This window comes from Callithrix jacchus, chromosome 16, assembly GCF_049354715.1.
Source record: "Callithrix jacchus isolate 240 chromosome 16, calJac240_pri, whole genome shotgun sequence".
Classification (NCBI taxonomy): Eukaryota; Metazoa; Chordata; class Mammalia; order Primates; family Cebidae; genus Callithrix; species Callithrix jacchus.
In genome coordinates, this window is record NC_133517.1 from 24,812,821 (window position 1) to 24,833,972 (window position 21,152).

The following is a 21,152-nucleotide window of genomic DNA, read 5'->3' on the forward strand; positions in this document are numbered from 1 at the left end:
CCATGATAACATCAAGAAGTTAACCTACATGGTTTAAAAAGGGGAGAAACCTTCAGTTCTGGAAATTGCCCACCCCTTTTCAGAAAACCACAAATAATCCATTCCTTATTTAGCATATAATCAAGAAGTAACAATAACTATAAGCAGCTGAGCAGCCCATGCTGTTACTCTGCCTATGGAGTAGCCATTCTTTATTCCTTTATTTTCTTAATAAACTTGCTTTCACTTTATGGATTCACCTCAAATTCTTTCTTGTGAAAGATCTATGAACCCTCTCTTGGGGCCTAGATCAGGATCAGTTTCTGGTAATAGTTTGACAGAAATTTTTACTTTATAGCTAATCATTAAGTGTTAAATAGATTAGCACATTACACAGGTGATAAGCAAATTTGGAATTCAAAATATCAAGATTTGTGTTAGAGCTTAGAAAAAAATCTATGAATTGAATCTTAAAATTCTGACTTAAAAGAAAGCCAAGAAAATTGCTTCTTAAAAAAGTCTGCTTAGAAGGTTATGATTGCCTCTTGTACTGATAAAGACAATATATTTAGTTAAAAAGCAGGACACAGAAATTTAGGAGTGCCATCATAACATGGTATTCAGGAATTTTGTTAGGCATATCTGTAGTGGAAAAAACAAAATATTACAACAAACAAGCTTATAATTCTGAGAGTATTTAAATTATGGAATATTTTAAATAGCATATTTTAAGATGTGTAAACACTTAAAGTGTACACTTGACAGACCTTTTCTCAGAAAACTACCTAAGGATGTGCAATAGTCAATGGAAAAATAAATCAACATGGAGGAATGAAGAAGTAGAGAACATATAACAAACAGTGGTGACCACATAAACCTGCAAAACAAATAGCAAAGTTTAAAACACATAACAAAAGAGTCTATTACACTTCTAATTTAAAGACCACAATGAAGCATGAAATACTATGCTGAGTTAAAAGCTGTTTAGTTGAGAGTCAGTGGAACTGCAAAAGATTTGTGGCTCCATGGAAACCTGAAACAGCCATGAGAAAAAAAGAATCCCTGGAGATGAGTTTGTTAATGAGGTTAGAATCCTACATTCTCTTCGGAATCTGCTGACCTAACCCCAGAGAACCTTTGACTCTGCTCTAATATTTAATTACTAGAAAACCATGTAATAGTTTCTAATGATAAATATTTACATAAAAAAACATCATGAAGTGATCATTCTAGTTCTTACCATGCTGTGGGATTAGTTTATTCAAAGTTCACACTGTGAGTGATACATTCATATTTTTGTCATAAAAACCATAGAAGCTGCAAATTTAAGATAAAGATTTACTTTAAAAAATAAGATATTAAGGTTAAATATTTGATTTATAATTTTGTCATCATTGTGTCTTAAAAAATCATAAGCCAGGTAATTTAGACTAATCTTTAAGAAATGTTCACTCAAAATGAACATTTTGAGTGTTCATACCAGGTATATAGCAACTGGTAGAATTTTTTGTAAAAAAAAAAAAGAAAAAAATTGGAAATATTGAAAATAAGTTAGATCATCACCAGACTGTACCCAAGAAAATTTCCTGGGATTCTCAAAGACTAACATTCAAATTTTAAAGGTTTTGTCTGGAATAATGTTTCTTTTGATCAACAATTGTTACATGGTTAATTTATTCAGAAGAATACCTGTGATATTTCATATGAGTCTATTACATATTCAAATACTTAAACTCTCAACATGGATTAATGCCCATGAGAATAATTGTCCTTAATCAATTTCTTAACAGAGAAAATAACACTTGTTACTATATAAAATGTTTTAAGCTCAAGAAGCAGGCTCCTTCGTTTATGTTAATCATTTTATGTCAGAGATAATTACCCAGAATTTCACAAACATGTTCAAAATTCAGATATTTTTATTGTCTATCAGGAACCTGCCTTAGTCAATAGCTTTAGGGAAACAAAATTCTGAAGCAGAGTATTTAATTTGAGGTAAAGTGATAAATTTCATAATAGAACTACAAACAGAACCCAACTGATGAATTTGATAATGACTGGCTCTTTGCTATTGAGAACATGAGCAGCCACATTTATAAAATACCTGATTAACATAGAGCTACGAGTAAAGGACAGAGGAGAACCACTAACATACATTCATCAGGATGTCATTTACAGTCTTTTTATAGAGAAAGTTAGTGGTTGGCTTCAGATCCTCTGTCTTAATTCAAACTGCCATTATGTAAATCAGTGTGTGAAGCCATGTCTCTGCCAAGAAATATATCATGTGAAATCTGCACATCCTTATAGAAATTCAAGTGACTGTGCCTAACTTATAAATGTGTCTAACTGAATAAAGTTCACTAGCTCAAAGAAAAACAAAATGTTTATAGTTGACACCAGACTTATTATATAAATTAGTTATTTTTCTCAAAGTACTTTGATTAAATATATATATTTGTATTATACTCACTATTGGGTTTGTCTTACAGACTTTACTAGTGTCTGCATAAATGGCCTGAATAGAGATGATGATCAAGCCCTCAGCCTAAAGAACATTCCATTCACCCTCACCATTAGGCATTCATTACTTTGAATTGAATTTGTAGTTCCTATTGAAATGCAAACATGTCTGAAGGGGGTTACATATATATGATGCAAATCTCAGTCAGTAACATTTCATTATTCATTCTTTATTAGAGTGCATCAAGTTCACTGAAAATAGGTTTTGGTGTGTCTGAGAGTGGAAAAAAGGGTCTGGAATCTGAGACAGTCTAAGATGAGACTTGGTTGGAGAGGCTTATATAGCAAGAAGACTTCAAAAGATCAAAAAAGGGAAGAGAAAAATAAGTCAAGGCGGAACAAAATAGGATGATATTGAATTCCAGTAACAAACCATGTCTAATTTATATTCTTAGCTTTTCTCATTATGAGCTCTACCTGCCAGAACCAAGTATTCTGTAAATCTTGGGCAAATTTTGATGTAGATTATGCCAAACCTACAAATAAATTATCCAAAACTGATTTATATGCTAGTTATTTAGAATCTAGAAAACATATTCACAGAGAAACAATGCTTTATCACAGAGATAAGATTCTGGTCTACTCCTGAAATTTTGTAAATGATGATCGATGCATAATACTGACTGAATAGTTGTCTGTTCCTACATAACAAGCCACCACAAAATTTAAAGAGTTAGAACAATCTTTTTATTATTTCTCACAATTCTATGAGTGACTGGGTTTTCAGCTTCATATGACACTGTCTTGGGTTGCAGTGATCTGGGAGCTGGATGGCCGATAATGTCCAAAGTGGCACATTCACATGGTTGGCAATGGAAGCTGGCTCTTGGCTGGGAGTTCAGCTGGCTAACAACCAAAGCACTTACACATGGTTTCTCATTAGACTTGGCTTCCTAGAGCATGGCTATTGGTTCCAAGAGAGAGCATCTCAAAAGCAGGAGTGCCAAGAGGCAGAAAGAAGAGGCTGTTTAGCTGTTAAGAGTTACACCCAGAACTGGCAAGGTATCACTTCAGCCGTATTCTGTCAGTCAAAGCAGTCACAGAGCCCACCAAGATTTAAGGAAGTGGAGAAATAAACTCAATCTTTGGATGGAAGAATAGCGAAGTCACATTTCATAAAAGGATGTGAGACTGGAGGGATGTGTGTGACTATCTTTGAAAATACAATCTGTAACAGTTACCATATATGACTATAATGTAAATGAGTTTACCATTGTGTAAGGAGATAGTTGGGATGCATTGTCCTAAGAATGAGGAATTTTAGGCTTCACAGTCAGGTCTACTTAACCTCTGAATTTTAGTAACCTCCTTTTAGTAACATTCCTATTTTAGAGACAGGAAACTGAAATAAAAAGGAGTAATAAAAACATTCCCAAGTTTACATAACCAACAAATGACAGAAATGAGATTTTTTTTTATGTGTTATCATAAGGATTAGATCAGGTAATAAATCTAAATGTAAAATGAAAGGCCATATCATCATCATGATATTTAACCATCTAATTCATAATGTTTTAAAATTAAACACAGTTTAATTATAGACATTTCAAACATGCAGAAGAGTTGAGAGAATAATATAGGAAAGAAACATGAAGAAATATATTATTCATAATTATCTGACAAGTCTCAAGCATGCAGGCTCTAGCTGTCATTGTTATTATTATAACCAATATCCTGTTTATATCAAAAGTATAGTCCTTAATATACTATGCAGTCTGTAGTAATCATGGTGGAATTACATACAAAAATTCCCTCACAATCTTAGTACCCTTCCCTACCTCATTCCCTGCCAATTCATAGTCCAGCAGCACGTAGAGTGTAGTGAACTGTCCAATTTTAACCTTAACTGAGAGCTGTACTTTTCTCATGATTATACAGATGTCTACCTTGTAAATGTTCAGTGTTAGGGCTAATTTGAGGAGTAAGGTAAAGAAAACAATTCTTTGGGTAGTCCAAAGAAACAAGGAACTTAAGAGAAAGCCAGACCTAAGTAGGGTATATGGGGCAGAGAAGGAAATTAAGCTGAAGAAATAAAATATCCTCAATTCAAGCACACCAGGTGTTTTTTAAATGTGCCGCCTTGCCAAGTGAAAGTAAGCAGACTTTTATACAACAATAGGGCTTGTTCTCATATCTCTATATTTAGGAGAAGCCAAAACATGCATTCCATTTTGACAAGAATAGTCCTTAAATAGTATTAATCCTTAAATAATTTTAATAGCTTACCTTCTTACTCTAAAAGTTCCCCAATTTGGACAGTAAATTATATGGTCATCCTACCTAGCATCAGTCAATAAAATTACTCTTTCTCTGCTCACCCAACAGACACTTGAGTTTTTATCTTCTGTTTTCTTAGCTTTTTTTCTTATTTACTTATTCAGCAAGCATCTACTCACCATCTAGGATGTGCCATTCATGGTGTCTGAGAATAAGAATTCAAAGACAACTAGAAGGTAGTTTGTGTTCCCAAGGAGTTTATAGACTTGCAGGACAGACAGTCATATAAATATTACTGAAAAGATTATCATAAGTGAAGTGATAAAATACACATATGTTAGGACAAGAGGTGGGAATACATCAAGGATAGCTTAGAGGAAGAGGATCTTAAGTGTTAATGAAACACTGAGATAGGTGAGTAGAGGAGGTGGCAGGGATATCAGTGGAGGTGATCTTCATTTTCTATTGTTTTATAACAAATTACCACACACCTAGTGGCTTTAAACAACACACATTAATTATCTCTCCATGTCTGTAAGTTAGAAGTCTGCTCATAGCATTGTTGGATTCTCTTCTCGGGGCTGAAATCAAGGTGTTGGCAGGGCCACAGTGCTTGAGGGTCTTCTTCCAAGCTCACTGGTTGTTAGCAGAATTCATGTCTTTGCAGCTGGAAAACTGAGGTCTCCATTTTCCTTCTAGCTGTAGGCCAGGCATCACTCTCAGCAACTAGAGGCCACCCTCAGTTTTTTTGCCACATGGAGGTTCACAACACAGATGGTTGCTTTCTTCCAGGCTAGACAACTGAGTCTTTGTGAGAATCATTTTTTGTGATTTCTCCTACAAACATATCATGCTGCTTATCACCTCCGTGGTAGCTGAATTCTAACTCCCCTGCTCCCCACCTGATTCCTGGCCTCTGATGCACACAAGCCTTCTCCTAGGTGTTCAATCAAACACTGATCTAACTCCTGCTATGAAGGGATTTTGTGGATGTAATTAAGTTTCACGTTTGTTGGCCTTAAAATAGGGAGCTTATCCAGGGAGTCTGACCAAGAGCATACCCAAAGAGCTCAGCGTCACGGGACCTAGCATTTCAGACTTCATCCTACAATTCAGTGTTTGGCAAAGGGTAGCCTATAGCCCTCTTGTTTATAAATCATTTTTTGTGCTTGCTAAAAATTAGACTAAATGTTTTAATGTAGTTAAATATGTAATAAAGATCTCTGGTTTACAGATTTAAATTGATTATAATCCTCAGTCTCTGGCAGACAATCATCATTTGTCACTTATGAGGTCCCTCTTCTATGTTTTTTCTCCTCATCTTCATTTTCATTTCTACTCCCAATTCTCACATACACAGCCACTCTAGTATACTTAATATTGTCCTGCTAATTCACCTTCTATGTGTTCATTAAATATATGCACATCTTTGAATAATATATGCTATTTTGTGTGTATTTTATTAGTTTTTTCATATATGTCATTGTGCTATAAATCTCATGTGGTTTTGTTTGTTTAATCCGCTGGTCACTTAGTGACTGCTGTAAAGCGTTTTGTCCTACACAGAATCACATTTTGCCCATTGAGTCTTCTGGGGATGGAAATCTGAATTGTTTCCAACTTCTTGTAATCACATCTTTTGTTCCCTTATGTGTGAGAGTTTCTCAGGGGTACATGTCCAGGAATGGAACTGCTGTGCTATAGAGTACATACACACTTAATTTCATTAATTGCTACATATTTGTCTCCAGAAATCCTGCACTTGGTTTCTTTTTATTTTAATTAGTGTTGGTTTAAGTTCAGGGGTACATGTGCAGTTTATTATATAGGTAAACTTGTGACTCAGAGATGTGTTGTATAGATTATTTTGTCACCCAGGTACTCAGTATAGTACCCAGTAGTTTTTTTCTTTTCTTCTTTTTCTTTTGAACTGCTCCCTCCTCCAACCTTTATCCTTGAGCAAGCCCCAGTGTTCTTTTGTTCCCTCTGTTGGTCCATGTATTTCCATTATTTAGCTCTACTTGTACATGAGAACGTGTGGTATTTGATTTACTTTTTCTGCATTGGTTTGGTAGAGATAGTGTCCTCTAGTTCCATCCATATTCCTGAAAAGACATGATTTCATTCTTTTTTATGGCTGCATAGTATTCTGTGATGTATATGTACCACTTTTTTTTTAATCCAGTCTACAGTTGATGGGCATCTGGGTGTTTGCTATTGTAAACAGTGCTGTCATACACATACATGTGCATGTGGTAGAACAATCTACCTTGTTGTGGTAGAAGAATATGTTAGAACAATCCATATTCCTTTGGATATATGTCCAGTAGTGAGATTGCTGGATCAAATGGTAGTTATGCTTTTATTTATTTGAGGAATCACCACACTGCTTTCCACAATGGTTGAACTAATTTATAGTATGCTTCCACCAGAAGTGTACAAGCATTCCCTTTTCTCTGCCACCTTGCCAATATCTGTAATTTTTTTGACTTTGAATAATAGCCATTTTGACTAGTGTGTGATGGTATCTCATTGTGATTTTGATTTGCATTTCTCTAGTGATTAGTGATAATGAGCATTTTTTACATACATTTGTTGGCCACATGTATGTCTTCTTTTGAAAAGTGCCTGTTGATGTCTTTGTCCACATTTAAATGGGTTTGTTTGGTTTTTGCTTGTACATTTGTTTAAGTCCATCATAGATTCTAGATATTAGACCTTTGTAAGATGTACAGTTTACAAATATTTCCCCCATTTATAGGTTGCCTGTTTACTTTCTGGATAGCGTTTTTTACTGTGCAGAAGCTCTTTAGTTTAATGAGATCCCATTTGTCAATTCTTGCTTTTGTTGCAATTGCATTTGGCATTTTCATCATAAAATATTTTACAGTTCTTATATTCAAAATGGTATTTTCTAGATTATCTTTCAGTGTTTGTATGGTTCTAGGTTTTACGTTTAGGTCTTAATCCATCTTGAGTTAATTTTTATATATGGTATGGGAAAGGGGTCCAATTTCAGTCTTCTGCATATAGCTAGCCAGTTATTCCAGCATCATTTATTGAATAGGGAGTTCTTTTCCCACTGCTTGTTTTTGTCATCTTTGTTAAAGATCAGATGCTTGTAAGTGTATGACTTTACTTCGTGGCTCTCTGTTTTGTGCCATTTGTCTATGTTTCTGTTTTTGTCCTAGTACCATGCTGTTTTAGTTATGAGAGTCTTGTAGTACAGTTTGAAGTCAGGTGATGTGACTTTTTGCTTAGGATTGTCTTGACTATTCAAATGGGCTAAATGCCCCAATTAAAAGGCACAGAGTTACATGTTGATAACAAAGCAAAAACAAATAGTATGCTGTCTTCAAAAGACCCATCTATGCAATCATGCTTAGAGCCTCAAATAAAAGGATAGAGAAAAATCTATCAAGCAAATGGAAAACATTAAAAATCATGCATTGCAATCCTAATTTCAGATAAAACAGACTTTAAACCAACAAAGATCAAAAAAGACAAAGAAGGGCATTATATAATGGTGAAAACTTCAATTCAACAAGAAGACTTAACTATCCTAAATCTATATGCACCCAACAAAGGTGCACTGAGATTCATAAAGCAAGTTGTTAGAGACCTACAATGAGACTTAGATTCACACACAATAATAGTGGGAGACTTCAACACCCCTGACAGTATTAGACAGATCATCAAAGCAGAAAATTAACAAAGGGATTCAGGGCCTGAAGTCAACAGTTGACCAAATGGACCTGACAGACACCTACAGAACTCTCTACCCAAAGAGAACAGAATGTAAATTTTTTTGATCACCACATGGCCCATACTATAAAATTGGCCATACAATTGAACATAACAAAATCCTCAGAAAACTCAAAAAAAATAAAAATATAAAACCCAAAATCAAACCAACCACAATCTCAGACCACAGGTCAATAAAAATAGAAATCAAGACCAAGAAAATTGTTCAAAACCATACAATCACATGGAAATTAAACAATATGTTCCTGAATGACTCTTGGGTGAATAATAAAATCAAGACAGAAATTAACAAATTATTTGAAACTGGTGAGAACGAAGACACAATATACCAGAATCTCTGGAACACAGCTAAGGGATCATTAAGAGGGAAAATATAGCACTAAACACCCAAATAAAAAATTTAAAAATATCTCAAATTAACAACCTAATATCACAAGTGGAAGAACTAGAGAAGCCTGAGCAAACCAGCCCTAAAGCTAGCAGAAAACAAGAAATAACTGAAATCAGAGCTGAACTGAAGAAAACTGGCCCCCAAAAAACATGTAAAAGATCAACAAATCCAGAAGTTGGCTCTTTTTAAAAAATGATAGACAACTAGGTAGATAAACAACTAGCTAGAATAATAAAGAAAAAAAGAGAAAAGATCCAAATAAACACAATTGAAATGACAAAGGGGATATTACCAATGAGTCCACAGAAATACAAATAACCATCAGAAACTTCTGTGAACACCTCTCTGCATACAAACTAGAAAATCTAGAAGAAATAAATTAATTCCTAGATATATACATCCTCCTAAGAATGAACTAGGAAGAAACTGAATCCCCGAACAGACCAATAACAAGCTCTGAAATTGAATCAGTAATAAACAGGCTACCAACTAAAACAAGCCCAGGACCAGAAAAATTCACAGTTGAATTCTACCAGATGTACAAAGAAGAGCTATACCATTCTTACTGAAACTATTCCAAAACATTGAGAAGGAGGGACACCCCCCTAACTCATTCTATAAGGCCAGCGTCATGCTGATACCAAAACCTGGCAGAGATACAACAAAAGAAAAATCTTTCAGGCCAATATTCTTGATGACCATCAACGTAAAAATCCTCAATGAAATACTAGCAAACAGAATCCAGTAACACATCTAAAATTAATTCACCAAGATCAAGTAGGCTTTATCCTTGGGATGCAATGGTGTTTCAACATACACAAATCAATAAATGTGATTCATCTCATAAACAGAACTAAAGACAAAAATCAGATGACCATCTCAATAGATGCAGAAAAGGTTTTTGATAAATTTCAACATCCTTTCATGTTAAAAACCCACAATAGACCAGGTGCGGTGGCTCACACCTGTAATCCAAATACTTTGGGAGGCCTAGGCAGGCAGATTGCCTGAGCTCAGGAGTTCAAAACCAGCCTGGACAACAAGATGAAACCCATCTTTACTAAAAATACATAAAACTAGCTGGGTGTGGTGGTGGGTGCCTGTAGTCCCAAATACATGGGAGGCTGAGGCAGAAGAATGACTTGAACCCAGAAGCTGTAGTGACCTGAGATCACGCTACTGAACTCCAGCCTGGGCTACAGAGGAATACTGCATCTCAGAAACAAACAAATAAACAAACCCCACAATGAATTGGGCATTGAAGGAGCATTCTTAAAAATAATAAGAGCCATCTATAACCAACCAACAGCCAACAGCACACTGAGTGGGCAAGAGCTGGAAGCATACCCATTGAAAACTAGAACAAGACAAGGATGCCTACTCTCACTACTCCTATTCAATGTATAATTTGAAGTCTGTCCAGAGCAATCAGGTAAGAGAAAGAAAGAAAAGCCACCCAAATAGAAAGAGAGGAAGTCAAACTATTCCTGTTTGCAGATGACAGATTCTATAGCTAGGAAACCCTAGGTTTCTGCCCAAAAGCTCTTTGAACTGATAAACAACATCAGCAAAGTTTCAGAATACAAAGTCAATGTACAAAAATCAGTAGCATTCCTATACACTAACAGCACCCAAGCCGAGAGCCAAAACAGGAACATGAACCCATTCATAATGGCTGCAAAGAGAATAAAATACATAAAAACACAGTTCAGCAGGAAGGCAAAAGATCTCTACAAGGCGAATGACAAAACACTACTCAAATAAATCAGATGACATAAACAAATAGAAGAACATTCCATGCTCTTGGAAAGGAATAATTGATATTGTTAAAATGGCCATACTGCCCAAAGCAATTAACATATTCAAAGCTATTCCTATCAAACGCCTGATGACATTCTTCTCAGAACTAGAAAAAACTATTCTGAAGTTTTATGGAATTGTACTAATTTTTACCTACCATCAGAACTGTTTGAAGACTTATTTTCCTATATATTTCCCTATTGTGGGTGTTTTAAAAACTTCCTAACATCCTGATGCCTTTGGTGTGTTTAAATAGGTATCTTGTTAGTTGAAGTTCATTTATCTGACTTCTACTGAGGTTGACTAGTCCATGTTTTTTGCACCATAGTCCTTGCAAACTTTGTCCTTTTCTTGCTGATTTATAGGAGTTGTTATATATCCTAGGTTTTGAATCTTCACCAGTTGTAGAGATTGCAAATATCTTATTCTGACGCCTAATCATGAATTTTGCCTTTGCTATCCTTAGTTGAATAGAATCCACAATTATGATATAATCAAATTCCTAAATGTTTCCATCATGTTTATGCATGGTCACAAAGTTTTTACACATTTTATTTCCTGCTCTTAGCTTTACACATGCACCTTTCACATTTAGATCTACAATTTATTTGAAGTTAGATCTGGATTGAGAAAGTGAACCAACTTTAGATTTTCTCCATATTGTGAGCTAATAATCGCACATCCTTGACTGAATAATTTCTTATTCTCAATACTTGTATAAGGTCATCTGTATTAAGTTATCATATATTTTTTAAAAGGTCTAATTCTGAGTTTTCTATTCCATTCAATGGGCCTATTTGACAGTCCTGGTCCTGCTGGGCCAGGACCACAGTATTTTAATTACTATGGCTTCGTATCATGCCAATACTTTCTTTATAACCAATAAAGAAAGCCCCCCTTGTTTGCCTTTTTTTCCCAAATTGCCTTAGAACTTTATTTATTTTTATATAGTTTAAAATTAGTTTGCAAATTTCAAAAACAAAAAAAATCAAATTCTGGGATTTAATTTGGGATTTAATCTGATTGCACATGTGCAGTAATTTGAGAAAAACTGGCTTTGTTCATCCTTTATTAGAGATTTTAAGTATTTGTAATAAAAGTCTTATGAACTTTTTAAGTCTTATCCCTAGACACTTTTTTGTTGTTCTTTTAAGCTTTAATTTGCTCTTGTGAATTGTGACTTATTTTCTACTATGCTTTCTACTGCTTGTTTCTGACGTCAATAAATGCCATTGCTTTTTCTTTGGTAAACTAGTAACATTGTTGATGTCCCATATTTTTATTGCAATAATTCATGTGTTCCGCAGGGCAATTTGGAACAACTACAGCAAATAAACACGTCAGGAAAGTAGTTACACAATGACCCAAATAAAATATGCCTTTGATAGGAAGAATTCCAGTCAAACTTGTTACACAAATCATTTTTTCAGTATAATTATTTTAGATACCATGATAAAATAAATACAATGCATTGCTATAATACAGGATTCTATAAGTTTTTTTTTTTTTTTTTTTTACTTTTCATACATTTACTTTTTACAAATTGGGTAATATACATATTGCTGCTTTTTCAATTACAAACATTTTCACTTTCTTGACTTTTTAATAAAAATATGATTTATACATGTTTAAACATTTTATTTTTACTTTTGCACTTTACAGCATAAAATACACAAGTAGAACAGTGAACAAGTCATTGTTCTACAGTTTGATAAATGTTCATGGAGTGAAAACCCTGGTATTACCAGCAGCCAACCAAGAAACACAAAAATAAGCATAATTTTGAATGTGAAGTTGTTTCGAATTTCCCAAGGCATAAAACTTTATTTATAATTCTGATTTTATTTTCCTTGGAAAGATTTCCAGAAATTTAGTTGCTAGTTTAAAACGTAATAATTTTTAAAATACTTTATACATATTGGCAAATGCCTTTTGGGAAAGATGGAATAATTTCACATATTCAATAAAAGAACCTATGGAACAGCATTTGTTCCATTCATCGTAGAGTACTAGTTCTCTGTTAATATTTTTCAATTTGGTGGACAAAAAATAATCCCATTATTGTTTCAATTTTTATTACTAAAAAAGATGGTGCTTTTTGATATCTCTTACCCCGTGAATTATCTCTTCTCTGGTCATTTTTCTCCCTACTGAAGTGTTAGTGATTTTTAAAATTAATTTTAAAAATAGTTTATATGTTAAAGATATTAGTCTTGAATAATACTTGTTGCAGGTGGTTATCCACTCCTATTGCTTTACAACTTCTAAACATTTTAAATACAGTTTTATTTTTCAAATATATTGATATAAATAATACAGGGTTAAATAATTCTAGAAAGTGTAATAATTTTATTTCTATATATATCCTCTATCTGCATATTTCTATCTCTTTATTTCAGTCTCTCATGACAAATGTCTCCTTCATAAGGGAGATATTTTTAGCTATTTCTTTTAGCATTCATATTTATATCTCCAAATAGCATATTTATACTGCTACTTCTTGATTTGTTAATATCTTTATTTGAAAAATCTATTAAATCTCAATTAAAAATATATCCCAAAATATCCATTTTTTGGCTCCCTATAATGAAGATTTAGCTCTTTTGTGCTGCCCCATCATCTTCCACACCCTCATCCTCACACTACCCATCTGCCCATACTAATACAATAATAATATTGCTCTGGTAAATATTCAGTGCCTATATTATCAAGACTGTGCAATAGTATTCATAACTGAACCATATACAGAGTCTATGATTACTTTTATCCTTCATTACAACTTTTTGTTTCTCCTGGAGAAACAATCTCTTGCTTTTTGTTCACTTACTTTTCTATATTTTTATGTCTTTCCCTGAATTATGTAAATTTCTTCCTAATATCTTAAAAAATAATAGATATTTTATTAATTTAATCTTCCAAAAGATATCTCTCCCAGAGCCTTTGAGTAGCTGTAGTTGATGCACCTGCTCCCTAGGCCTACTGTAAAGATATTGTCCTCACAGACCTTTCTTTCCCCATCTTCTGGAGGAGTTCCCAACCTCGAGTATATATTCGAACCATGGTTTTCCGGAATCTGTGCTTTATCTTTTCTTTGTATAATCCCTTGCTTTGATTGAAAATGATGCATATCTGAGATGATCCTTATTATTCATCAAACTTAATCAACAGTCTGGCTATATGAAGGTATTTCAGGGCTAAATGGTGAGATATCTCTCACACACTCATTTCCTGGACTCCGCTCACAGAATTCTGGCTACTGGGAAATACTCTCCGGGCAGAAGATTGGAAAATTATTTTCTGTGGAATCTTGACCAAGCCAAGAGTAAAACTAAAGATGATACTAACATCCTGAGGTCACTAACAAAATGAAATAAACTGCTCAGACAATTATTCTGCAGGTGACAAATGCCATTTATTATTTTCCTCAGAACTTTGAAGGCATTATTTTATTTTCTTCTAGCTACAATGGTTACTGTTGATAGCTTTTCTTCATTCCAATTCTTTTATACTTTGAATATAATCTGAATTTTCCCCCTTTTCAGAAGCCTGTGGGATTTTCTCTTAGTCCACTTGAAATGTAATGAAGTTGTAACTTAATGTGTTTTCGTATTATATTTATCCATTTGTAATGAACAATTTGCTTTTTCAATATGGAAACTCTTGTCCTAGAAAAAATATATTGAACTATTTTGTTTATTTTTTCTCCCCTTATTTTTCCTTGTTTTGTCTTTTTTCTCTCTTTAATATCTATTTTTTTTCTGGTATCAGGCATCCCAGAATAGTCCTCCAATTTTTTTATATTTTCCCTCTTATGTTTCATCTCCTTATCTTTCTTATCTACATGATGTAAGATTTTGTCATCTTTATTGTTGTATTTTTTAAAATTTTTGCTATTATACTTACATGTTTTTATCTTGGTGTGGTCCTCTTTCTCAAGCAGAATTTCAAAATACAATCCCATTGAGGTTTCTTGGAGATCACACTTCTTTTATTTCTCTGAGAACTAGATACTTGAGTTTATATGTCCTTACATCCCCTTGTCATCTTTCAGTAACCTTTTTCTTTTTGTATTTCATGTTGGAGTTTTCTCTGGATGTCTAGTTTTCCTTGGTTTCCTGTTGAAATGTTAGCGGGAGATGTGGAAGCACTGATGGAAGTTTTCTGTGCATATGGCTGTCGATTGCAGGCTTCATAGTAAGTAGGGCAATGGATTGAGCCAATTTTGTTGCTGCTGTTGCTGTTGCTGTATTGAAGAGCCCATGATGTAAGTAGTGTTAGCTTTTCTCTTCAGTTGCTCAGTATTCCACTAAAAAGAATCTTCTACTATCCTGCCTGGCAAAATTCTGTGAGTCGATTCCAAGCAGGAGGTGAAGGAGAAGTTTCTTGGCATTCAAAGTGTATTCTTTCCTTAATCTGCCTCTTTTCCACATAGTAATTCTACCTATAATTGTGTCTGGTGTCCTCCAATCTAGAAAACACTTTTTTTTTTCTCTCCAGAGAATATACTGCCAGCTTTCTGCCAGACAGACAAGGAATAATTTCTCAGCTGTTTTCATAGTGGCAGTGGTTGAGGATAAAGGTAACTGCTTCTTAGGCACATCTTCAACCCATTCCTTTCTTTTTAGCTTCAACCTCACTTCCACTTCCAGAGGCACTTGGTACCATCAATTACTGAATTTTGGGAGTCTGCAGTACAATCAAGTTGCCTCTCAGCTTTCTCTACTACTCAGATAATTCTATTTTCTCAGTTTACCGAAGTAGTTATTCATAATCCTTTTGCATCCAAGATTTGCATCCAAATTTTTTATTGTCATCTTTACTCCTCTTCTCTTTGTCCTTGTGGGTTTGCAGTTTCTTTACCATTAACAATCTGTCATTTTAGTGGATCTTGGCACCAAAAAGAGGCAACTATTCATATTCGATCTCTCGTTCTTACAATTTAATGTTAAATTTTGATGTAGAAATATTGCATTTTGATAAAGTTGCATTAGTAATATTTCCCAAGACAATTCTTTTCTTTGTTTTGAATACTTTTTATGTCTGTCTGTACTCCTAAATCAATTACATGTTCACTCCCATTTTCTTCGATATTTTATGATTCCATTTATAACCAATTTTTAAATCCACCTGGACTTTTATATATATAAAAAAGTCGGGCGTGGTGGCTCATGCCTGTAATCCCAGAACTTTGGGAGGCCAAGGCGGGTGGATCACGAGGTCAAGAGATCGAGACCATCCTGGTCAACATGGTGAAACCCCGTCTCTACTGAAAATACAAAAAATTAGCTGGGCATGGTGGCGCATGCCTGTAATCCCAGCTACTCAGGAGGCTGAGGCAGGAGAATTGCCTGAACCCAGGAGGCGGAGGTTGCAGTGAGCCGAGATCACACCATTGCACTCCAGCCTGGGTTACAAGAACGAAACTCCATCTCAAAAAAAAAAAAAAAAAAAAAAATTAGTCAATTGTCCTGCATTGTTTGTTGAATGATTCATTATTCTCTTATTATTTCATAAGGTCTTATTTATTATTATTTAATTTTTGAATTCTGGAATCTGTTTCAGGAATGCTTTTTCTGGCCTAATGATGTATTGATTTATTTTCATGACTGTGTCATAGTACCACATCATACAGTGATTTGAGAGTTCTCATTTAAAAAGAAACAAAAACAAAATCTCCTGATTATTTTTCCTTGAAGATGAGTAACATAATCAGGTGCCAAGTATGCATAAGTTCTGTGTATAGACCACAAAAGCAACCTTTTAGTTTATAATCCAGCTAATGTGGAACTAGCTAAATTTGAAAGTATAATTTTCAAATTTAAATTCAGAGAACAATGATTTCAAGATAATGAACAGTAACCTTGGTGTTGAATTCTCTTAAAATTTATTAAATCTGCAATTGTTAACATTTTATTTAGTTAATTCAGGTTCTTTGTTTTAATTCAATTCACAGTTTTTGTTTAATTTCTTCCTACACTAACCCGGAGATAAATGTTTTTCTGTTTTTTGGCAGAGACACCTGCAGTGCTGGCATTTACTCTAAAAGCTCTGTGTATGTGCATGTGTTGGAGGGTGGGTGTTAGGTAAGGACAAGTTGGGTGGTATGATGGACTAAATTGTTTTCCCCTCCCCAAATTCGCATGTTGAAGCCCTAATCCGACAGGACCTTTAAAGAGGTAGTTAAGGTGAAAAGAGTTCAAGTGTGAGGCTTTAATCCAATATAACTGGTATCTTTTTAAGAAGAGCAAGAGACATAGGGTATGCTCACACACTCAGAGGAAAGGCCATATGAGCACATGGCTAGAAGGTGGGCAGCTACACACCAACGAGAGATGCCTCATGAGGACACCATGATCTTAAACATACAGCCTCCAGAATTGTAAGAAAAGAAATCTGCATTGTTTAAGCCACCCAGGCTGTGAGATATTGTTATGGAAGCTGTAGCTAATACAGATAAATAGATGTAGAGGATCTGCTTGTTTGTCCCTTCCCATTCACTGGGCACAATTAGGAAAATTGACATCATTATATTTTTCTTCTTAAAAAAAAGAAGATTCCTTACTACAAGTTACTAAACTGACATCATGACCCACTAATAAATTACAACACAAAGTGTTTTGTTTAGATTGGATTGGTTTGGTTGTTTGAGACAGGCCTTGCTGTCACCCAGGCCTGAGTAAAATGGCGCAACCAGAGCTCACTGCAACCTTAACCTCCTGGCCTCGAACAGTCCTCCCCTCAGCCTCCCCAGTAGCTGGGACTACCAGTGTGCACCTAAGTTTTAGATTTTTTGTAGAGACAAGGTCTTGCTATGTTGGGTCTCAAACACCTGGCCTTAAACATCCTCCCACTTCAGACTCCCAAAGTGCTAGATTATGCGCATGAGCCACCGTTCCTGGCACAACACACAGTTTTTAAAATTCAGATTTATTCTTCCACTTCAACACCAGGGGTCCATGAGGCAGGCAGAAGGAATGACAGACCACTTAAGTGTGGCCACAGAGCATACTTCTAGAGACTGCAGTCCTTAGCTAGGTCACCAGCCCAGACAGAAGTGGCTGCTTGGGCAGAACTTCCTACTGCGCCGCAGGACAGGAGCCACTTCAGCACTCTGCCAACACTTGTGTCTGGACGTATCACTAAATGAATTAAGTCAATCAATCATGACCTATCTCAGCTGTAAAAGAAAAACAGCCCTCAGCTTAATATCAGACATTGTTTGATTACAGTGACTTATGTGTGAAAGTTCCCTGAAAAATGAAATTTAAAATATATGCCAAATTATATTTAATTGTTTATATCTTCTCTTAGTATTTTTTTTCTTGTCAAACTCTTTACAAGGAAGAGATCATAAGTAAGAAGAAATAGTTGTAAAATAAATAAATGAGTGGGTAAATTTGGGAAACTCTTACCATTTAAGCATTCCACTCTTTGATATTCAATCAGCTGGATGCATCATGTGATATTTAAAAAACAGAACCTCATTTGGCAGTGGCCTATGAATTCAGCTGAATCTAATTAATTTCATTTTTTTTTAGTTGGATGCTTTATGGTTCTGATGTTTTATTATAAAATAATATGCACAGTATACAAATTCAAAAACCATAGTAAATTACTTTTTAGAAAGTTTTAGAAATCATTACAGTGTCACCTCTCAGAATAGAGACTGTGAAAATTAGTGTTTGTCCTGAGAAGAAGAGAAAGAGAAAGATAAAGGAAAGAAAGAGATGGAAGTGGCCTTTAATTCTGTGCCTTGGCCCCTAAACTACAACTCTTCAGATCTATATAAAACTCCCAAACTGATGTCCTACCAGCAACGCATGGATGTTTGTGGATGCTAGTGGATGGGTTGTGTTTCTCATAGGCACTGGCACAGGAGATGAAGAGCATAGGGGCTGAGGGGCTACAAAGCTGTTATCTCTCTTGTATGCTATGAATATTGTCCCGTATTTTCACTGAACTCATATTTTAAGGTTTTTCTTTGTTTTTGAGACAGAGTCTCACCCTGTTGCCCAGGAGTGCAGTGGTATGATCTTGGCTCATTACCACCTCTGCCTCCCAGGTTCAGGCGATTCTCCTGCCTCAGCCTCCTGAGTATCTGGGATTACAGACATGCACCACCAAACCAATCTAATTTTTGTATTTTTAGTGGAGACAGGGTATCACCATATTGGTCAGGCTGGTCTCGAACTCCTGACCTCAGGTGATCCACCCACCTCAGCTTCCCAAAGTGCTGGGATTACAGGCATCAGCCACCGTGCCTGGCCCATTATGTATATATATTTTAAATCTAAATCATTTGATTTGCATTTGCCCCCGATGTGACTTCACTTCCCCTTGTGTCTCTTGATCTGGAGGCCAGAGTGACCATCAGTCTTGCCATCCTGGTCAGGTCAAGGCAAGTAATTTCCCCTTGGGTGCATGCTTCCTCAATTGTGAAATGAAAAGTTTGGACAAGAGAATCTCTTAAGATGATCATGTCTAGACACCTCTGATTTCTGTGTGTAGTAGCTCTAAAAACACGTTTAATTTTTTGTCAGTAGATTTTTATTTAATTTCTTAATCATCTCCATAGTGCTTAATACTTCAGTTCGGTTCCACAGACATTTACTAATCTTAAGTGTCTGCTATGAGCTCAACACAATGTAACAGCTGAATAATGTGTGCTGAAAAATGAGAGTCCGATTCTTCTGATCTAGTAATAACTGTAACTTTTAGAGTCTACATGTTGTAGTTGATTTTACCAGGTTTCAGCCTGTGTGTTCATTCATTTTTGTTTGCATAACAAAAATGTTACAAGTTTAAATCCTCCCAGGGATAGAATAAATCATATCATAAATAACTTATGAATTGTTATTTTATTAGAATATAGTTGATTTGGTTATTGTAGCAAATAATCTTGGCCAAAATCTTTACGCAAAATTATTTCTATACATATTTAATCTCTTTTTCAGCAAAATTAGTGTTGTTGCTTAAAATAACATAATGTCATACATAATGACTGATGCAAACTCAATACACCTGTGCTTGGGGCCTAGAAAAAGGGCAAACTTCTCTAACACTTAAGCATGTGTTAAACTTTGACTATATTTTTTCAAAATTAATGAAAATGCAAACTTCACATGGAGCCAAATCTCTTGCTGTGACTTTGCCAAAAAAAATAGATTTTTGAAGGGTAAAGCAGGTGAAAAACAAATGCCTTTCTAAAAATCATTTAATTGCAACCTACTCATCGAAAGCAGTAGTGAAATTCACTTGCTCCAACTCAGCAGTCACGTTTTCATACTAAGCATATGGCGTATTCTAACAAGTGAAATTTTATCTCTGATATTCCCACAATATTCCACCTTACTTTATTGACCTGCATTTCAATCATCTAACAAATGCTTATATGATAAATGCTTTGTTGTAAGTGTTAAGTCAGCAGTAGCTTCAAAGAAAAGTTGATTTTTTCACTTGGGTCTTGAAGGTTATATAGAAGTTTACTGGTCAAAGCATCAAAAGGAAGTCATTCTAGCCAGAGAATAGGGTCTGTACCGATGGGCTCTCCTCATAGAGCCATGCTTTTTGTGATCTGGCTTTGCTTTCTTGTCTATCTTGAGCTACTTCTTCCTTTTTTCAATTTGTATCACATAATCTGATCATACTCATCTATCAGTTCTTTACCTCCATGATTTGCACATACAATTTACTCTGCTGTTTGCTTGAAAACCACACTCAACTTTTAAAAATGAATTCAAGCAGCATTGCTTCATTCTTTTCTTGTTTCTTTCTCTTGACCCCAGTATAAGACCTTTCTCTTCTTTGTGTCTTCAAATACTGCATGACATCTACATGTATATATGTGAGTCTTTCCTTCCAGACCCTCATGCACAGGGTTTCACTCTTCAATCATCATGGATCCCTGAAGCATAAAACAGTGTCTGGCACAGCAGAGATTCAATAAATACGTGTCTAATAAATAGAATTATTTATTTATGGAATCACTATTGAAAGAGTTGGAAGGATCCTAATCCTTCCTTACGTTTGAAATTTTTAAAAATAATTAAATACTAAATCACTTCTTTCAAGTTGAACTAAAAGAAAAAGATTTTGGTGGCCAATAATATGGTTCCAGGGCCTCTTTTACACATAATCAACTTAAATATCCTTTCAGATTCAAAAAAGAATGGAACTCTGATTTTAAGTGAGACTGGGGAGTTCACTGTCTATTCTTTGTCCCAAACTAAAACTAAAGGCAGCATCTATTAAAGTAAGTGAAGACAATGTGATTATGTTTCTTGCTCCAACTTAGGAATGTTGAAAAGGCTTTGGATAGTACAACAATTATGTAATGCCAGATATCTCGATCATATCATATCATCTCACATCATATTATATTAGGTAGTCAGGAATAATTTGACTTTGCCTCCAAGTCAGTATCTAAAGTTATATAATTCCACTTTAAAATGTTCTTAAAGAATTGCTTTTTCTAAGA

The 21,152-nt window shown here is 34.9% G+C and overlaps 1 long non-coding RNA gene across 1 annotated transcript in view; it reads left to right on the forward strand.

Annotated features, from left to right (window-relative positions):
- Positions 1-1,096: 1,096 nt before the first annotated feature.
- Positions 1,097-21,152, forward strand: part of LOC144579708 (uncharacterized) — a 29,552-nt gene continuing 9,496 nt past the window's right edge. The window contains exon 1 of the long non-coding RNA XR_013527878.1: positions 1,097-1,254. This is a non-coding gene — a long non-coding RNA (uncharacterized LOC144579708). The remainder of the gene's footprint in view (positions 1,255-21,152) is intronic.